We start from the raw sequence: 17,626 nt of genomic DNA on the forward strand, positions 1-17,626 counted from the left end.
CTGTGCTATGCAGCAGCTTCCCACTAGCTATCTAATTTACATTTGATAGTGTGTATATGTCCCTGCCACTCTCTCACTTCGTCTCAGCCCACCCTTCCCCCTCCCCATATCCTCAAGTCCATGCTCCAGTAAGTCTGTGTTTTATTCCCGTCCTACCACTAATCTCTTCATGACATTTTTTTTTCCCTTAGAGTCCATATATATGTGTTAGCATACGGTATTTGTTTTTCTCCTTCTGACTTACTTCACTCTGTATGACAGACTCCAGGTCCATCCACCTCATTATAAATAACTCAGTTTCATTTCTTTTTATGGCTGAGTAATATTCCATTGTATATATGTGCCACATCTTCTTTATCCATTCATCTGTTGATGGACACTTAGGTTGCTTCCATGTCCTGGCTATTGTAAATAGAGCTGCAATGAATATTTTGGTACATGAGTCTTTCTGAATTATGGTTTTCTCAGGGTATATGCCCAGGAGTGGGATTGCTGGGTCGTATGGTAGTTCTATTTGTAGTTTTTTAAGGAACCTCCATACTGTTCTCCATAGCGGCTGTATCAATTTACATTCCCACCAGCAGTGCAAGAGTGTTCCCTTTTCTCCACACCCTCTCCAGCATTTATTGTTTCTAGAGTTTTTGATGATGGCCAATCTGGCCGGTGTGAGATGATATCTCATTGTAGTTTTGATTTGCATTTCTCTAATGATTAATGAGGTTGAGCATTCTTTCATGTGTTTGTTAGCAATCTGTATATCTTCTTTGGAGAAATGTCTATTTAGTTCTTCTGCCCATTTTTGGATTGGGTTGTTTTTTTTTTTGTTATTGAGCTGCATGAGTTGCTTATAAATTTTGGAAATTAATCCTTTGTCAGTTGCTTCATTTGCAAATATTTTCTCCCATTCTGAGGGTTGTCTTTTGGTCTTGTTTATGGTATCCTTTGCTGTGCAAAAGCTTTTAAGTTTCATTAGGTCCCATTTGTTTATTTTTGTTTTTATTTCCATTTCTCTAGGAGATGGGTCAAAAAGGATCTTGCTGTGATTTATGTCGTATAGTGTTCTGCCTATGTTTTCCTCTAAGAGTTTGATAGTGTCTGGCCTTACATTTAGGTCTTTAACCCATTTTGAGTTTATTTTTGTGTGTGGTGTTAGGGAGTGTTCTAATTTCATACTTTTACATGTAGCTGTCCAGTTTTCCCAGCACCACTTATTGAAGAGGCTGTCTTTTCTCCACTGTATATCCTTCCCTCCTTTATCAAAGATAAGGTGACCATATGTGTTTGGGTTTATCTCTGGGCTCTCTATCCTGATCCATTTATCTATATTTCTGTTTTTGTGCCAGTACCATATTGTCTTGATTACTGTAGCCTTGTAGTAGAGTCTGAAGTCAGGGAGCCTAATTCCTCCAGCTCCATTTCTCGTTCTCAAGATTGCTTTGGCTATTCGGGGTCTTTTGTGTTTCCATACAACTTGTGAAATTTTTTGTTCTAGTTCTGTAAAAAATGCCAGTGGTAATTTGATAGGGATTGCATTGAATCGGTAGATTGCTTTGGGTAGTATAGTCATTTTCACAATGTTGATTCTTCCAATCCAAGAACATGGTATATTCCTCCACCTATTTGTATCATATTTAATTTCTTTCATCAGTGTCTTATAGTTTTCTGCATACAAGTCTTTTGTCTCCTTAGGTAGGTTTATTCCTAGATATTTTATTCTTTTTGTTGCAATGGTAAATGGGAGTGTTTTCTTAATTTCACTCTCAGATTTTTCATCATTAGTGTATAAGAATGCCAGAGATTTCTGTGCATTAATTTTGTATCCTGCAACTTTACCAAATTCATTGATTAACTCTAGTAGTTTTCTGGTAGCATCCTTAGGATTCTCTATGTATAGTATCATGTCATCTGCAAACAGTGACAGCTTTACTTCTTCTTTTCCTATTTGGATTCCTTTTATTTCTTTTTCTTCTCTGATTGCTGTGGCTAGAACTTCCAAAACTATATTGAATAAGAGTGGTGAGAGTGGGCAACCTTGTCTTGTTCCTGATCTTAGTGGAAATGGTTTCAGTTTTTCACCATTGAGAACGATGCTAGCTGTGGGTTTGTCATATATGGCCTTTATTATGTTGAGGAAAGTCCCCTGTATGCCTACTTTCTGCAAGGTTTTTATCATAAATGAGTGTTGAATTTTGTCAAAAGCTTTTTCTGCATCTATTGAGATGATCATATGGTTTTTCTCCTTCAGTTTGTTGATATGGTGTATCACGTTGATTGATTTGCGTATATTGAAGAATCCTTGCATTCCTGGGATAAACCCCACTTGATCATGGTGTATGATCCTTTTAATGTGCTGTTGGATTCTGTTTGCTAATATTTTGTTGAGGATTTTTGCATCTATGTTCATCAGTGATATTGGCCTGTAGTTTTCTTTCTTTGTGACGTCTTTGTCTGGTTTTGGTATCAGGGTGATGTTGGCCTCATAGAATGAGTTTGGGAGTGTTCCTCCCTCTGCTATCTGTTGGAAGAGTTTGAGAAGGATAGGTGTTAGCTCTTCTCTAAATGTTTGATAGAATTCGCCTGTGAAGCCATCTGGTCCTGGGCTTTTGTTTGCTGGAAGATTTTTAATCACAGTTTCAATTTCAGTGCTTGTGATTGGTCTGTTCAAATTTTCTATTTCTTCCTGGTTCAGTCTTGGCAGGTTGTGCATTTCTAAGAATTTGTCCATTTCTTCCAGGTTGTCCATTTTATTGGCATACAGTTGCTTGTAGTAATCTCTAATAATCTTTTGTATTTCTGCAGTGTCAGTTGTTACATCTCCTTTTTCATTTCTAATTCTATTGATTTGAGTCTTCTCCCTTTTATTCTTGATGAGTCTGGCTAATGGTTTATCAATTTTATTTATCTTCTCAAAGAACCAGCTTTTAGTTTTATTGATCTTTGCTATTGTGTCCTTCACTTCTTTTTCATTTATTTCTGATCTGATCTTTATGATTTCCTTCCTTCTGCTAAATTTGGGTTTTTTTTGTTCTTCTTTCTCTAATTGCTTTAAGTGCAAAGTTAGGTTGTTTATTTGAGATGTTTCCTGTTTCTTAAGGTAGGATTGTATTGCTATAAACTTCCCTCTTAGAACTGCTTTTGCTGTATCCCATAAGTTTTGGGTCGTTGTGTCTCCATTGTCATTTGTTTCTAAGTATTTTTTGATTTCCTCTTTGATTTCTTCACTGATCACTTCGTTATTAAGTAGTGTATTGTTTAGCCTCCATGGGCTTGTATTTCTTACAGATCTTTTCCTATAATTGATATCTAGTCTCATAGCGTTGTGGTCGGAAAAGATACTTGATACGATTTCAATTTTCTTAAATTTGCCAAGGCTAGATTTGTGACCCAATATATGATCAATCCTGGAGAATGTTCCATGAGCACTTGAGAAAAATGTGTATTCTGTTGTTTTTGGATGGAATGTCCTATAAATATCAATTAAGTCCATCTTGTGTAATGTATCATTTAAAACTTGTGTTTCCTTATTTATTTTCATTTTGGATGATCTGTCCATTGGTGAAAGTGGGGTGTTAAAGTCCCCCATTATAATTGTGTTACTGTCGATTTCCCCTTTTAAGGCTGTTAGTATTTGCCTTATGTATTGAGGTGCTCCTATGTTTGGTGCATAAATATTTACAATTGTTATATCTTCTTCATGGATCGATCCCTTGATCATTATGTAGTGTCCTTCTTTGTCTCTTGTAATAGTCTTTATTTTAAAGTCTATTTTGTCTGATATGAGAATTGCTACTCCAGCTTTCTTCTGATTTCCATTTGCATGGAATATCTTTTTCCATCCCCTTACTTTCAGTCTGTCTGTGTCCCTAGGTCTGAAGTGGGTCTCTTGTAGACAGCATATATATGGATCTTGTTTTTGTATCCATTCAGCCAGTCTGTGTCTTTTGGTGGGAGCATTTAATCCATTTACATTTAAGGTAATTATCGATATGTATGTTCCTATTGCCATTTACTTAATTGTTTCAGGTTGTTCTTGTAGGTCTTTTCCCTCTCTTGTGTTTCTTGCCTAGAGAAGTTCCTTTAGGATTTGTTGTAGAGCTGGTTTTGTGGTGCTGAACTCTCTCAGCTTTTGCTTGTCTGTAAAGGTTTTAATTTCTCCATCAAATCTGAATGAGATCCTTGCTGGGTAGAGTAATCTTGGTTGTAGGTTTTTTTCCTTCATCACTTTAAATATGTCCTGCCACTCCCTTCTGGCTTGTAGAGTTTCTGCTGAAAGATCAGATGTTAATCTTATGGGGATTCCCTTGTGTGTTATTTGTTGTTTTTCCCTTGCTGCTTTTAATATGTTTTCTTTGTATTTAATTTTTGACAGTTTGATTATTATGTGTCTTGGCGTGTTTATCCTTGGGTTTATCCTGTATGGGAGTCTCTGTGCTTCCTGGACTTGATTGACTATTTCCTTTCCTATATTAGGGAAGTTTTCAACTACAATGTCTTCAAATATTTTCTCAGTCCCTTTCTTTTTCTCTTCTTCTTCTGGGACCCCTACAATTCGAATGTTGGTGCGTTTAATGTTGTCCCAGAGGTCTCTGAGACTGTCCTCAGTTCTTTTCATTCCTTTTTCTTTCTTCTGCTCTGCAGTAGTTATTTCCACTGTTTTATCTTCCAGGTCACTTATCCGTCCTTTTACCTCAGTTATTCTGCTGTTGATCCCATCTAGAGTATTTTTCATTTCATTTATTGTGTTGCTCATCGTTGCTTGCTTCCTCTTTATTTCATCTAGGTCCTTGTTAACTGTTTCTTACAATTTGTCTATTCTATTTCCAAGATTTTGAATAATCTTTACTATCATTATTTTGAATTCTTTTTCAGGTAGACTGCCTATTTCCTCTTCATTTGTTAGGTCTGGTGTGTTTTTATCTTGCTCCTTCATCTGTTGTGTGGTTTTCTGACTTCTCATTTTGCTTATCTTACTGTGTTTGGTGTCTCCTTTTTTCATGCTGCAGGTTCGTAGTTCCCGTTGTTTTTGGTGGCTGTCCCCAGTGGCTAAGGTTGGTTCAGTGGGTTGAGTAGGTTCCCTGGTTGGGGGGACTAGTGCCTCTGTTCTGGTGGATGAGGCTGAATCTTGTCTTTCTGGTGGGCAGGTCCACGTCTGGTGGTGTGTTTGGGGATGTTGGTAGCCTTATTATGATTTTAGGTAGCCTCTCTGCTAATGGATGGTGCTGTAGACCTGTCTTGCTCTTTGTTGGGGATAGGGTGTCCAGCACTGTTCATTGCTGGTCCTTGAGTGAAGCTGGGTCTTGTTGTTGAGTTGGAGATCTCTGGGAGATTTTCGCCATCTGATATTATGTGGAGCTGGGAGGTCTCTTGTGGAGTAGTGTCTTGAGGTTGGTTCTCCCACCTCAGAGACTCAGCCCTGGTGCCTGGCTGGGGCGTCAAGAGCCTTTAATTCACACGGCTCAAAATAAAAGGGAGAAAAAATAGAAAGGAAAGAAAAGGAAGGAAGGAAGGAAGGAGGGAGGGAGGGAAGGAAGGAAGAAAGGAAGGAAGAAATGAAGGAAGGAAGAAAGCAAGAAAGGAAGGAAGGAAGGTGGAGAGGAAGAAAGGGAGGAAGTAAGAGAGGAAGGGAGGAAGGAAGGGAGGAAAGAAGGGGGGAGGAAGGAAGAAGGGAGGGAAGGAGGGAAGAAAGGAAGGAAGAAAGGAAGAAAGAAAGGGAGAAGACAAAGTACGATAAAGTATAGTTATTAAAATAAAAAATAATTATTAAGAAGAAAAATTTCTATTAAAAAAAAAAACAGAAAAATGGGTCGGTCTAACCCTAGGACAAAGGGTGAAAGCAAAGCTATACAGACAAAATCTCACACAGCAGCACACAGATACACACTCACAAAAGGAAAAAAAAAGGGGAAAATAATAGTATATCTTTCTCCCAACGTCCACCTCCTCAACTTGGGATGATTAGTTGTCTATTCAGGTTTTCCACAGATGCAGCGCACTTCAAGTTGATTGCAGAGCTTTAATCCGCCGCTCCTGAGGCTGCTGGGAGAGACTTCCCCCTCTCCTCTCTGTTTGCACAGCTCCTGGGGTTCAGCTTTGGACTTGGTCCCGCCTCTGTGTGTAGGTCATCCGAAGGCGTTTGCCCTTCGCTCAGACAGGACGGGGTTAAAGCAGCAGCTGATTCGGGGGCTCCGGCTCACTCAGGCTAGGGGGAGGGAGTAGCACGGGTGTGGGGCGAGTCCGCGGCGGCAGAGGCCGACATGACGCTGCAGAGGCCCAAGGTGCGCCGCGCACTCTCCCGGGGAAGCTGTCCCTGAATCTCGGGACTCCGGCAGTGGCGGGCTGCACGGGCTCCCGGGAGGGCCAGTGTGGAGTGTGACCTGTGCTCACACACAGGCCTCTTGGTGGTGGCAGCAGCTACTGTCTGTGCCAACAGCCACGGCTCGTGCCCGTTTCTGGAGCTCCTTTAAGCGGTGCTCTTAATCCCCTCACCTCACGCCCGAGGAAGCAAAGAGGCAAGAAAAAGTCTCTTGTCTCTTCGGCAGCTCCCCGCCCGTTTCTGGGGCTCCTTTAAGCGGCACGCTTAATCCCCTCTCCTTGCGCCCAGGTAGCAAAGAGGGAAGAAAAGGCCTCTTGCCTCTTCGGCAGCTCCAGACTTCAACCGGACTCCCTCCCGGCCAGCCGTGGCGCACTACACCTTCAGGCTGTTTTCACTCTGCCAACTCCAGACCTTTCCCTGGGATCCGACTGAAGCCCGAGCCTCAGCTCCCGGCCCCCGCCCGCTCCGGCGGGGGAACAGACAAGCCTCTCGGGCTGGTGAGCGCCAGTCGGCACCGATCCTCTGCGGGAATCTCTCCTCTTTGCTCTCCGCACCCTGTGGCTGAGCTGTCCTCTGCGGCTCCAAAGCTTCCCCCTCCGCCACCCGCAGTCTCCGCCCGCGAAGGTGCTTCTAGTGTGTGGGAACCTTTCCTCCTTCACGGCTCCCTCCCACTGGTGCAGGTCCCGTCCCTATTCTTTGTCTCTGTTTATTCTTTTTTCTTTTGCCCTACCCAGGTATGTGGGGAGTTTCTTGCCTTTTGGGAGGTCTGAGGTCTTCTGCCAGCGTTTGGTGGGTGTTCTATAGGAGAAGTTCCACGTGTAGATGTGTTTCTGACATCTCTGTGAGGAGGAAGGAGATCTCCGCGTCTTACTCTTCCGCCATCTTTAAGCCGTCCCAACATGTATTTCTTGACAGGTTGCTCTGTTAAAGTGTTGTTTGATTGTTTAAGATCTCTTTTATCTCCAAAATTCACATGCCTTTTCCCTCACCAAAATTCCTTGCAAAATTAGTTTTCCCACATCTTAGCTTGACTGATTAACTGACCTAGTGTAGAATCGCTCCTTCCTTTGGAACTTCCTCAGGCACATCCAGAGAACTTTTCAGCAGCGCTAGTAATAGAATGCATAACTTTGGACTCCTAGATTTTGAATTTAGGCCATGAGGGCCAGCTGGTTGCTCTGAAGAAGGTTCCTAATTTTCTCATAAGGAAATACACATTTGAATATGGAGGTGTTGATGGTTTGATTATGGCAGTGTTAATTTAGTGTTCACAGAATCTGCAGCCCCCTCGTTTACTGATAGAGGAAATGGGGTGCAAGGTTACTTAGCTATGAATGGCAGAGACAGTACTAGGAGGTCAGGCCTCTTGCCATTTGTACTAAAATACACTAGAGAATATATCTAGGTAGGAGCCAGGGGGTAGGTAAAAGAGATGGGCTTTGGATATGTGTCCTTCCTCTGACATATTATAGCAATTATCATATTGACAAATGTGAAGTGGTCCACAATTATGCATTTGCTTCTTATACTCTGGTCCTATCTTGTATATACATATGAGAAATTATTGTAAGGTAAAGAAATTAGATTGTTTTCCCAGAAGAATTCTCTGGAAAGAAATTGAGATTACATTGCCAGATTTTTATAATGAACACAATTTGGAGTATAATGGTTTGAGGGCTTTAGATTCCTCTTGTGAAAATAGTAACATTCTCAGCATACAGCACTTTGGGGAAAGCAGGTGGTGTTTGTGGAAAGAGATCTGGCCTGGTATTAGGTTTTAGAACTCGTTAAGCCAGAACTCACTATGGCTTTTCATAAGGCCCTTCCTCTTTTCTGGGCCTTCATTTCCAATTGTGTACAATCAGAGGTTACATTAGTTACTCTTATGGGTCTTCCTGTGCTGATATTCTAGGTTCTAAGGGCATTTTTAGCAGTCTGCCGAGGCAGCCACTTCTCCCAGCCACCTGCTGCATTCCAGGAAAGGCCCCCATTCTCTCCTTATTGCCTAACTTGATTGTTTCATGTTAGACTATTGGACATGTTGTGCTTGTCATTTCTACAGATCCCTTTGTTTTCTCTTGAATTTCACAGTTGTTTCTTTGCTTGTTCATTTCTCTTCGGACTCTATTGTTCTCCTATTAATAGTGGTTTGTCTTCTTGGTCACCTCTCTCTTCAGCTCATCAGTTCTGAGAACTATGCCTTTCATTCAGTGCTCAGGGTACTCCACTCCTTTTTCATTTCAGCTGGGATGGCTCCATATATAACAGTATGTGTGTTTCAAGGTCATGCAGTTTGCACCTTTGCTGATAATAGTCTCTGTGGTTTCTTTAAAAGGGGTATTTATGTATTTACTATTAAAATACTAGTAATAGTGAAAACTATTTTTACCCATAAGATTAGCTTTTAAAATTTTTTATGTTCTTATCTAATTTTACTCATATGTGTTTTATTATTTGTTTTTCAATGCTTTTTTTCCCCAAATAAGATAATGTAGCTACATAAAAATTCTTGGAATTAAGAAGAGGAAAAGAAATCACCTCAGAATGCCACCATTCTAATTTAAATACTCTTAATACTATGGTATACCAAAAAAAAAGACCCAATTAGATTAAAAAATGGGAAGAGGATCTGAAATAGACATTTTTCCAAAGAAGACAAACAAATGGCCAATAGGTACATGAAAAGACGCACAACATCATTAATCATCAGAGAAATGCAATGCAAAAGCACAATGAGATATCACCTCATGCCTCATAGAATAACCTTGATAAAAAAGGCAAGAGATAAGTGCTGCTGAGGGTGTGGACAAAAGAGAACCCTTGTGTGCTGTTGGTGGGAATGTAAGTCGGTGCAGCCATTATGCAAAACATTATGGAGGCTCCTAAAAAATGAAAAGTAGAACTACCATAGGATCTGGAAATTCCACGTCTGAATATTTATCCAAGAAAACTAAATCACTATCTCAAAGAGATAGCTGCATCCTCCTGTTCATAGCAGCATTATTTACAATAGCAAAGACATGGAAACAACCTAAGTATTCATTGGTGGAAGAATGGATAAAAAAGTTGGGGTGTGTATATAAACATATATATATATATATATATATATATATATATATATATATATGTATGTATACACACACATGAATATTATTCAGCCATAAAAAAGAAGAAAATTCTGATAGAGATTGGACAAAATGGTAGAGTAGAAAGACACTGAGCTCACCTTCTGGCTCACGAAAATCACACGAAAATCACACGAAAATGGGCACACGAAAATCACAACTATCTGCAGGACAATCATTGATTAAAAAGACCAAAAGCTACCAAAAAAGATCTTCTACAACTAAAGACATAAAGAAGGAAACAAAATGAGACAGGTAAGAGGGGTGGACTCGTGAAATAGTCAAGTGCCATACACCCGGGCAGGTGACCCACAAACTGTAGAATAATTACATTGCAGAGGTTCTTCCAAAGGAGTGAAAGGTCTGAGCACCATGTTAGGCTCTCTAGCCCAGAGGTCCAGCACTGAAAATATGAGCCCCCAAAGCATCTGGATTTGAAGGCCAGCAGGTCTTACTTTTGGGAGTCCCAGAAGGTTGAGGGAAATAGAGATTTCACTCTTAAAGGGTGCACACAAAATTTCATACATTCCGTGACCCAGGGCAGAAGCAGTAGTTTTAGAGAAGACTGGTTCAGACCTACCTGCTGATCTTGGAGAATCTCCTGGAGAGGCAGGAGACAAGCTCACCTTGGAAACAGACACTGGTGGCAGCCATTACTGGGAGCTCCTTCTACCATGTGGACATCAGTGCTACAAGTACAATTGTGTAATCCTCCCTCTAACTCATTAGTGCCAAGACCTGGCCCCATGCAACAGCATGTGGGCATAAGTGCTGGGATGCCTCAGGCCAAGAAAGTAAGTGGCCAGGGACACAGCTCCACCCATCAGCAGACAGGCTGTCTTAAGACCCTCTGAGCCCACAGCCACCTATGGACTCAGTCCTGCCCATCAGAAGGTGCAGGACCCAGCTCCATCCACCAGTGAGCAGGCATGAGTCCCAGAATCCCCTGCGCCCTGACCCTGCCCTCCAGGGAGCCTGCTCAAGCCTCTGGACCAGCATCACCCACAAGGGAGCAGACACAAGACTGAAGAAAACCACAATCCTGCAGCCTGCCTGTCAGCAGGGCAGACCCTGCCCTGGGGCCAGTGGGGTCCTGGCCCTGCCCATTAGCGGGCCAATGCAAACTTCAGGGCACACTGGACCCTGTACCCCACTGTGTTGGCAGTCAGTCCTCCAAAGCAACGATCCAGCTCTTGCACCCCTGGATTTTGCAACCAGACTCCAGGACCCAGCTCTGCTGCCAGTAGACCAGTACTAAACCCAAGACATGGCTTCACCCACCAGTGGGCAGGCAACAGCCTTGGAGTCTTTGGGATCTTGACTCTGCTCACCCGTGAGCCAGCATAAGCCCTGGGGCCCCCTGGGGTTTGGCAATCACCTGCTTCGTGACCTGGTCCCATCAACCAGTGGCTGGCAGCCTCTGCACAAGGCAGGGCCTGGCAAACAACTGGACTGGGGGCCAAACAAGCCTACCAGACTGCCCACATAGCCTGCCACAAGAGAAGGATACATGCAGCCCTCATAGGGGGAACCCCTACAGGGTATAGCTCGGATGATGAGTGGGGAATGTGCTGCTGGGACGTATAGGATGTCTCCTACAAAAGGCCATTTCTTCAATGTGGATAATGTAACCAAACTTTCAGATACATAAAAATAAAAACAGCACGTTCAGCAAAATGAGGAGACAGAGGAATATGTTGAAAAGAAGGAACAAGATAAAACCCCAGAAGAAGAACTAAGTGAAGTGGAGCTGGGCAGTCTAACTGAGAAGGAGTTCAGGATAGTGATCATAAAGATGATCAAAGAACTTGGGAGAAGAACGTATGCACAGAGCAAGAAGTTAGAAGTTTTTAACAGAGTTAGAAAGTATTAAAAAATGATGAAACACAGATGAAGAATACAATAACTGAAATGAAAAATACACGTGAAGTAATCACCAGTAGACTAAATGGTACAGAGGAATGGATCAGCAAGCTAGAAGACAGAGTAATGGAAATCGCTGATGCTGAACAGAAAAAGGAAAAAAGAATGAAAGGAATTGAGGACAGTTTGTGACCTCTGTGACAATATCAGGACTTATTTATATAAATAAAAGTAATCCAATACCAATATTTTATAATAACTATAAATGGAGTAGAACCTTTAAAATTGTGAATCACTATGTTATACACCTGTAAATTATATAATACTGTACATCAACTATATATCAATAAAATAAAAAAAGAAGGAATTACTGCCATTTGCAACAACATGGATAGATCTTGAGGCCATTGTGCTTAATGAAATAAGTCAGACAAAGAAAGACAAATGCTGTATGATCTTGCTTACGTATGGAATCTAAATACCTGAACTTATCGGAATAGAGAATAGATTCGTGGTTGCCAGAGGTGGGGGTGAGGAGTGGGGAAACTGATGAAGATGGTCAAAAGGTACAAACAAATATATGGTGTGTTTCATTCCAGTTTTTTTAAAAAAATTATGTAGTCATTGTATAAATAAAATTTTGGGATTTTTCATGAATTTCACATTAAAAATATATTTATTTTAGTTATTTATTTTTGGCTGTGTTGGGTCTTTGTTGCTGCGCACGGGCTTTCTCTAGTTGCGGCAAGCAGGGGCTACTCTTTGTTGTGGTGCGCAGGCTTCTCATTGAGGTGGCTTCTCATTGCTGAGCATGGTCTCTAGGTGCACAGGCTCAGTAGTTGTGGCTCACGGGTTCTAGAGCGCAGGCTCAGTAGTTGTGGCACACGGACTTACTTGCTCCACGGCATGTGGGATCTTCCTGGACCAGGGCTCGAACCCATGTCCCCTGTATTGGCAGGTGGATTCTTAACCACTGCGCCACCAGGGAAGCCCCATGAATTTCACATTTTTAAGTAGTTGCAGATTTATAGAATATTTGCAAAAATCATACAAAGAATTCCTGTATAAACTTCTTACTCTTTACCTAGGTTCTTCAAGTGGTGACATTTCCCACACCTGTTAAAAATCATTCTCTCTCTCTTTTCTGAAACATTTGAGAGAAATTGCAGACATATTATGCCTCTTTACCTCTAAATACATCAGTGTGCATGTCCTAAAAACAATGACATTTTCCTATGTAACCACAGTATAATTATCAAAATCAGGAAATTATCATTGATACTATTATCTAATATACAGATTTCATTCGAGTTTCCCAATTTGGAGTTATTTAAAACATTATTCTCATTTTGAAAACCCATCTCTGCTGAGATTATTTCTGAATTAATCTGTGTTCTTGGACATTTAGATTGCTTTTCAGTTTTCATTTTGCTATTATGAGTAATGCTATGATCAATTTTAAATATATAGATTTAGAATCTCCTTTCAAATTATTTCCTTAAGATGAAAATTTCCACTGAGTTTTATTGGGCCAAAGGATATAGACATTTTGGAGGTATTTGCTAAGCAGAAATTCACTGTCTTGAGAGGAAATTTGCCTAGTGGTTGGATGCAGGAGTGTTGTAGTGTAATGTACCAGGGTTAGAATTCTGGCTGTACCACTTACTAGCTCTGGGGCCCATGTCAAATGTTTCCCTTTTCTGAGCTCTACTTTCTAAATATTGATATTTATTTCATGAATGAATGTCATAGGTTATGATAATTCATAGTACCAGCGTTGATTTGAGTGTATATGTATTTTCCTGCAGTCTTGTAAGCATTGGATTTCCTTATTAAAAGAAAAATTGCTATTTCAGTGTGTTCTTAAGTAATCTATATTTTATGTGCTTATTTATTATTTCTTATGTAAATTGTTCATACACTTTGCTTGCAGCTTTTAAAAAGTGTGCAGCTGAGGAAACAGCCATTGTTTGGTCAGCAAAATGGGCTGGATTTTCATAGAAGTTCTGTCTTTCCATTCTTAGAATGATTTTTAAACAGGTGCAGTGTCGCATAAATTAGACTACAAATTTTATCTTTCTATAATTAAGGTTAACCTGGCCACAACTTTGGAGAGTCGTCACATTCCTATGCTCTTGCCTCGACTTTCTCCACAATGATGAGCTGGCTATATCAGTGCTTTTTAAGCTTGAAGGCGTATACTAAACACCTGAGAACTGTTAAAATGAAGACTTATTCAGTAGGTCTGGGGACCACATGTTGAGTGAGCATGTAGATCACTCTTAAAGGTGAAAAGGTGAGAAAGATCAACAGCTATAATAGGTTAAGGGTTAAGGGTTCTATTTTTTAGGATGAGAAATACTTAAGTATGTTTATTGGTCTGAAGAGGTGATAACTATGCTGTTGGTCCTCGAGTTACAAGAGCTAAATGATGTGGAAAATAGTGCTTCTCTATATACAAAGCACTTTCGTAGCCATTGTCTGAGTCAGTGTTTCATAGCCTTTTCTTCATTATCATCCCCCTAAGGAGCCATGAATTTGTTTTAATATTACAGCTTTATTGAGATAAATTCACATACCATACAATTCAACTGTTTAAAGCATACAACTCAATGGTTTATAGTATATCTAGATTTGTGCAACTATCACCACAATCAATTTTAGAACATTTTTATCTCCCCGAACAGAAACTTCATACTCATTAGCAGTCCCTCTCTTTCTGTTCAACCCCCACAACCCTAGACCACCACTCATTTATTTTCTATCTCTATGGATTTGCATATTCTGGATATTTCATATAAATGTAATCAAACATTATGTAATCTTTGTAACTACCTTAATTTTTTTACTCCAACTTGTAAAAATTTTTATATATTTACATTCATTTATTTCAAAAAATTTATTGTGGAAAAATTCAGACATATTCAAATAGAGTTCACATATAGTGAACCCAATGTGCCCATCATCCATGGTCCATAAGTATCAACTTGTGGCCACTTTTGTTTGTTGTACACTCAATTTTCCTTTCCCAGCTGGATTATTTTGAAGCAGGTTTCAAGACAACATATTATATTTTAGTATTTACCTCACAAAATAAGAATTTTAAAAAACATAACCACAATCCCTTATCACACCTAAAATAATTAAAATATTTCTTTAATATCATTAAATAAAGGGTAAATATCCACATTTCCTGATTGTCTTCTTTTTTTTTTTTTTTTTTTTTGCTGTACGCGGGCCTCTCACTGTTGTGGCCTCTCCCGTTGCAGAGCACTGGCTCCAGACGCGCAGGCTCAGCGGCCATGGCTCACAGGCCCAGCCGCTCCGTGGCATGTGGGATCTTCCCGGACCGGGGCACGAACCCGTGTCCCCTGCATCGGCAGGCGGACTCTCAACCACTGTGCCACCAGAGAAGCCCTAAATTGTTTTTTTATAGTTAGCTTATCAAGACCCAAACAAGGCCTATACATTGCACTGAGTTGGTATGTCTCTTATGTTTTTAAAATTTCCCTTTTATTTCACTTACACTTCACTTGTTGAAGAAATTGGTTGTTTGACCTCTAGCCTTTCTCGTATTCTGATTCCATGGACTTTACTGATTCCATCACTATGCTGTTATTTAACATATTCCTCTAGGAATTCCTGTAGGCTTGCAGTTAGATCTAGATGTTGATCAGATTTTGGTTCATTTTTTTGGGTGTATTGTGTTTTCTATTGTCTTACATCAGGAAGTACATAATATCTGTTGCCCTTTTGTGTGTGTGTGTAATTTTAAGGTTGTGTGTACAGGGGTTTTTCAGCTTGATACTTCCATTATAAAATTTATTATCAGCTTGTCCCTCACCTAATGGTTTTAGCAGCCATTGCCTAGATCTGTTATTTAATAATGGTTTGAAAAATGGTGATATTTTAATTGTCAGTCCCTCGATTTTTTTAGTTGGAATTTTTCTATAAAGAATAACTCGTTCTCATTTGGTTATCCTGAAATTGGTTATTGTATATTTGTTATCCTGAAATATACTTGTATTGAAAGGGCAGAAAAAGTGCTTGATTTTTTTTCCCCTTTATTTACCAGTTTTCAGATAATGACTTGATTCTCTAGCATCCTGCAAAGGTGACCAATTAGGAGGATGGGAATTATAGAACTAATAGAACTCATGGATTTTCGTATTTGATGAGTTTCAATTCATTGAGATTATTATACTTTATAATGTTCAAATTGCCCTGCCTTTGGTTAGTGGGAACCCATTCAAGTTTTTTCAACTTTGTTTTATAGAAGAACCAAATCTCAAAAAGTTGTGATTTAGTTAAAGAACTCTTTGGTGTACTTTGCCCTATCCTCTGTTTTTAAATCTGAAAGTCTTTTCCACCTTTAGGCCTTTGTTCACACTATTTTAGCTATTAAAATCCAAGGCCTAATGAATTAGGTAATTACTGAATTTGGGGAAGTGAGGGCACATGGGGGTTTGTCATTCTATTCTATTCACCATTTAATAGCTTTATTGATAATATGTCACATACTATAAAACTCACCCATTAAGTGTGTATAATTCATTGGTTTTTAGTGTATTCCTGAGTGTATAACCAACTTTACAACATTTTCATCACCCCAGAAAGAAACCCCATACCATTTAGCATTCATCCCATGGCTGTATCATGTTATACTCCTACCAACAGCATATGAAGGTTCCAGTTTCTCTGCATCCCCACCAATGCATGTTATTATCTGTCTTTTTACTATAACCATACTAGTAGGTGTGAAGTGGTATCTCATTATGGTTCTGATTTACATTTCCCCATTGGTTTTTGATGTGAAGCATGTTTTCATTTTGTTATTGGTCATTTTAATATATTCTTTGGAGAAACATTTATTCGGATCCTTTGTTCATTTGTAAATTATTTTCCTTTTTATTACAGAGTTAGATAAAAGTTCCCTATCAGATACAGGATTTGCAAATAAATATTCTTCTTTTTTTTTTTTTTTTTTTTTTTTTTTTTTTTTTTTTTTCGGTATGCGGGCCTCTCACTGCTGTGGCCTCTCCCATTGAGGAGCACAGGCTCCGGACGCGCAGGCGCAGTGGCCATGGCTCATGGGCCCAGCCGCTCCGCAGCACGTGGGATCCTCCCGGACCGGGGCACGAACCCGTGTTCCCTGCATCTGCAGGAGGACTCTCAACCACTGCACCACCAGGGAAGCCCGCAAATAAATATTCTTTTCCATCACGTAGGTTGTGTTTTTACCTTTTTTGATGGTGAGCTTTGAAGCACAAAGGTTTTTAATTTTGATGATTTCAGCTTATCTATTTTTTTTCTTTTTTTGCTTGTGCTTTGAGTGTCATATCTAAGAATTCATTGCCTAATCCAAGGCCATGAAGATTTATGCATATGTTTTCTTTTAAGAGATTTGTAGTTTTACATCTTGCATTTGGGTCTGTGATCCACTTTGACTTAACTATTGTGTATGCTGTGAAGTGGGGGTCCAACCTCATATTTTTGCAGGTGATATCCATTTGTGCTGGTAGTATATGTTGAAGAGACTATTTTTTCCACATTGTGTTGTCTTGAGACCTTTGTTGAAAATCAGTTGACCACAAATGTGAGGGTTTATTTCTGGACTCTCAATTTTATTTTATTCACGTTTATGTCTGTCTTTATGGCAAGACCACACAGTCTTGATTACTGTAGCTTTGTAGTAAGGTTTTAAACCTAGTATGTGAATCCTCAAACTTTGTTTTTCATTTTCAAGATTGTTTTGAATATTCTTAGTTTCTTGAATTTCCATATGAATTTTTGGATCAGCTTGTCAGTTTCTGGAGGAAAGGAAATTTTGGTAAAGATTGCAATGAATCTGTAAAACAATGTAAATATTTCCATCTTAACAATATTATGTTTTCTGAACATAAACATGGACTGTTTTTCTATTTATTTAGTTCCTCTTTAATTTCTTTCAACAATGTTTTATAGTTTCCTGCATATAAATTGCATGTTAATTTGTTAAATTTAGTTCTAAGTATTGTTTTTGAGGCTATTTGTGATATTGTGATTTATAAGGAATATATAATTTGTTGGTCATTCAGATAACCAAAATATATTTATCACATATGTATTTGGTCTTCATGTGTGGTTCCTGGTTCACAGCTCTCCAAATCCTTCAAATTTCCTGAGTAATAAGAGCATTGGGAGCATCTTTTGTTATAGTTTGTCTCTTATTCACAGTTCGTGAAATGCATGTCGTGTTATTCGTAACAAAACCCTTTCCACCCAGTTGTGGAACATAAACATAACTGGATTTATGTTAATGAGGTGACTTTTGGAAAGCACCTGA

The 17,626-nt window shown here is 39.6% G+C and overlaps 1 protein-coding gene across 4 annotated transcripts in view; it reads left to right on the forward strand.

The window, feature by feature from the left end:
- The window catches only part of OPHN1 (oligophrenin 1), a 731,745-nt gene that overhangs the window by 160,855 nt on the left and 553,264 nt on the right, over positions 1 to 17,626 (forward strand). The window lies entirely within an intron of this gene.

The sequence above is a fragment of the Kogia breviceps genome, chromosome X (assembly GCF_026419965.1).
Source record: "Kogia breviceps isolate mKogBre1 chromosome X, mKogBre1 haplotype 1, whole genome shotgun sequence".
NCBI classification, from domain to species: domain Eukaryota; kingdom Metazoa; phylum Chordata; class Mammalia; order Artiodactyla; family Physeteridae; genus Kogia; species Kogia breviceps.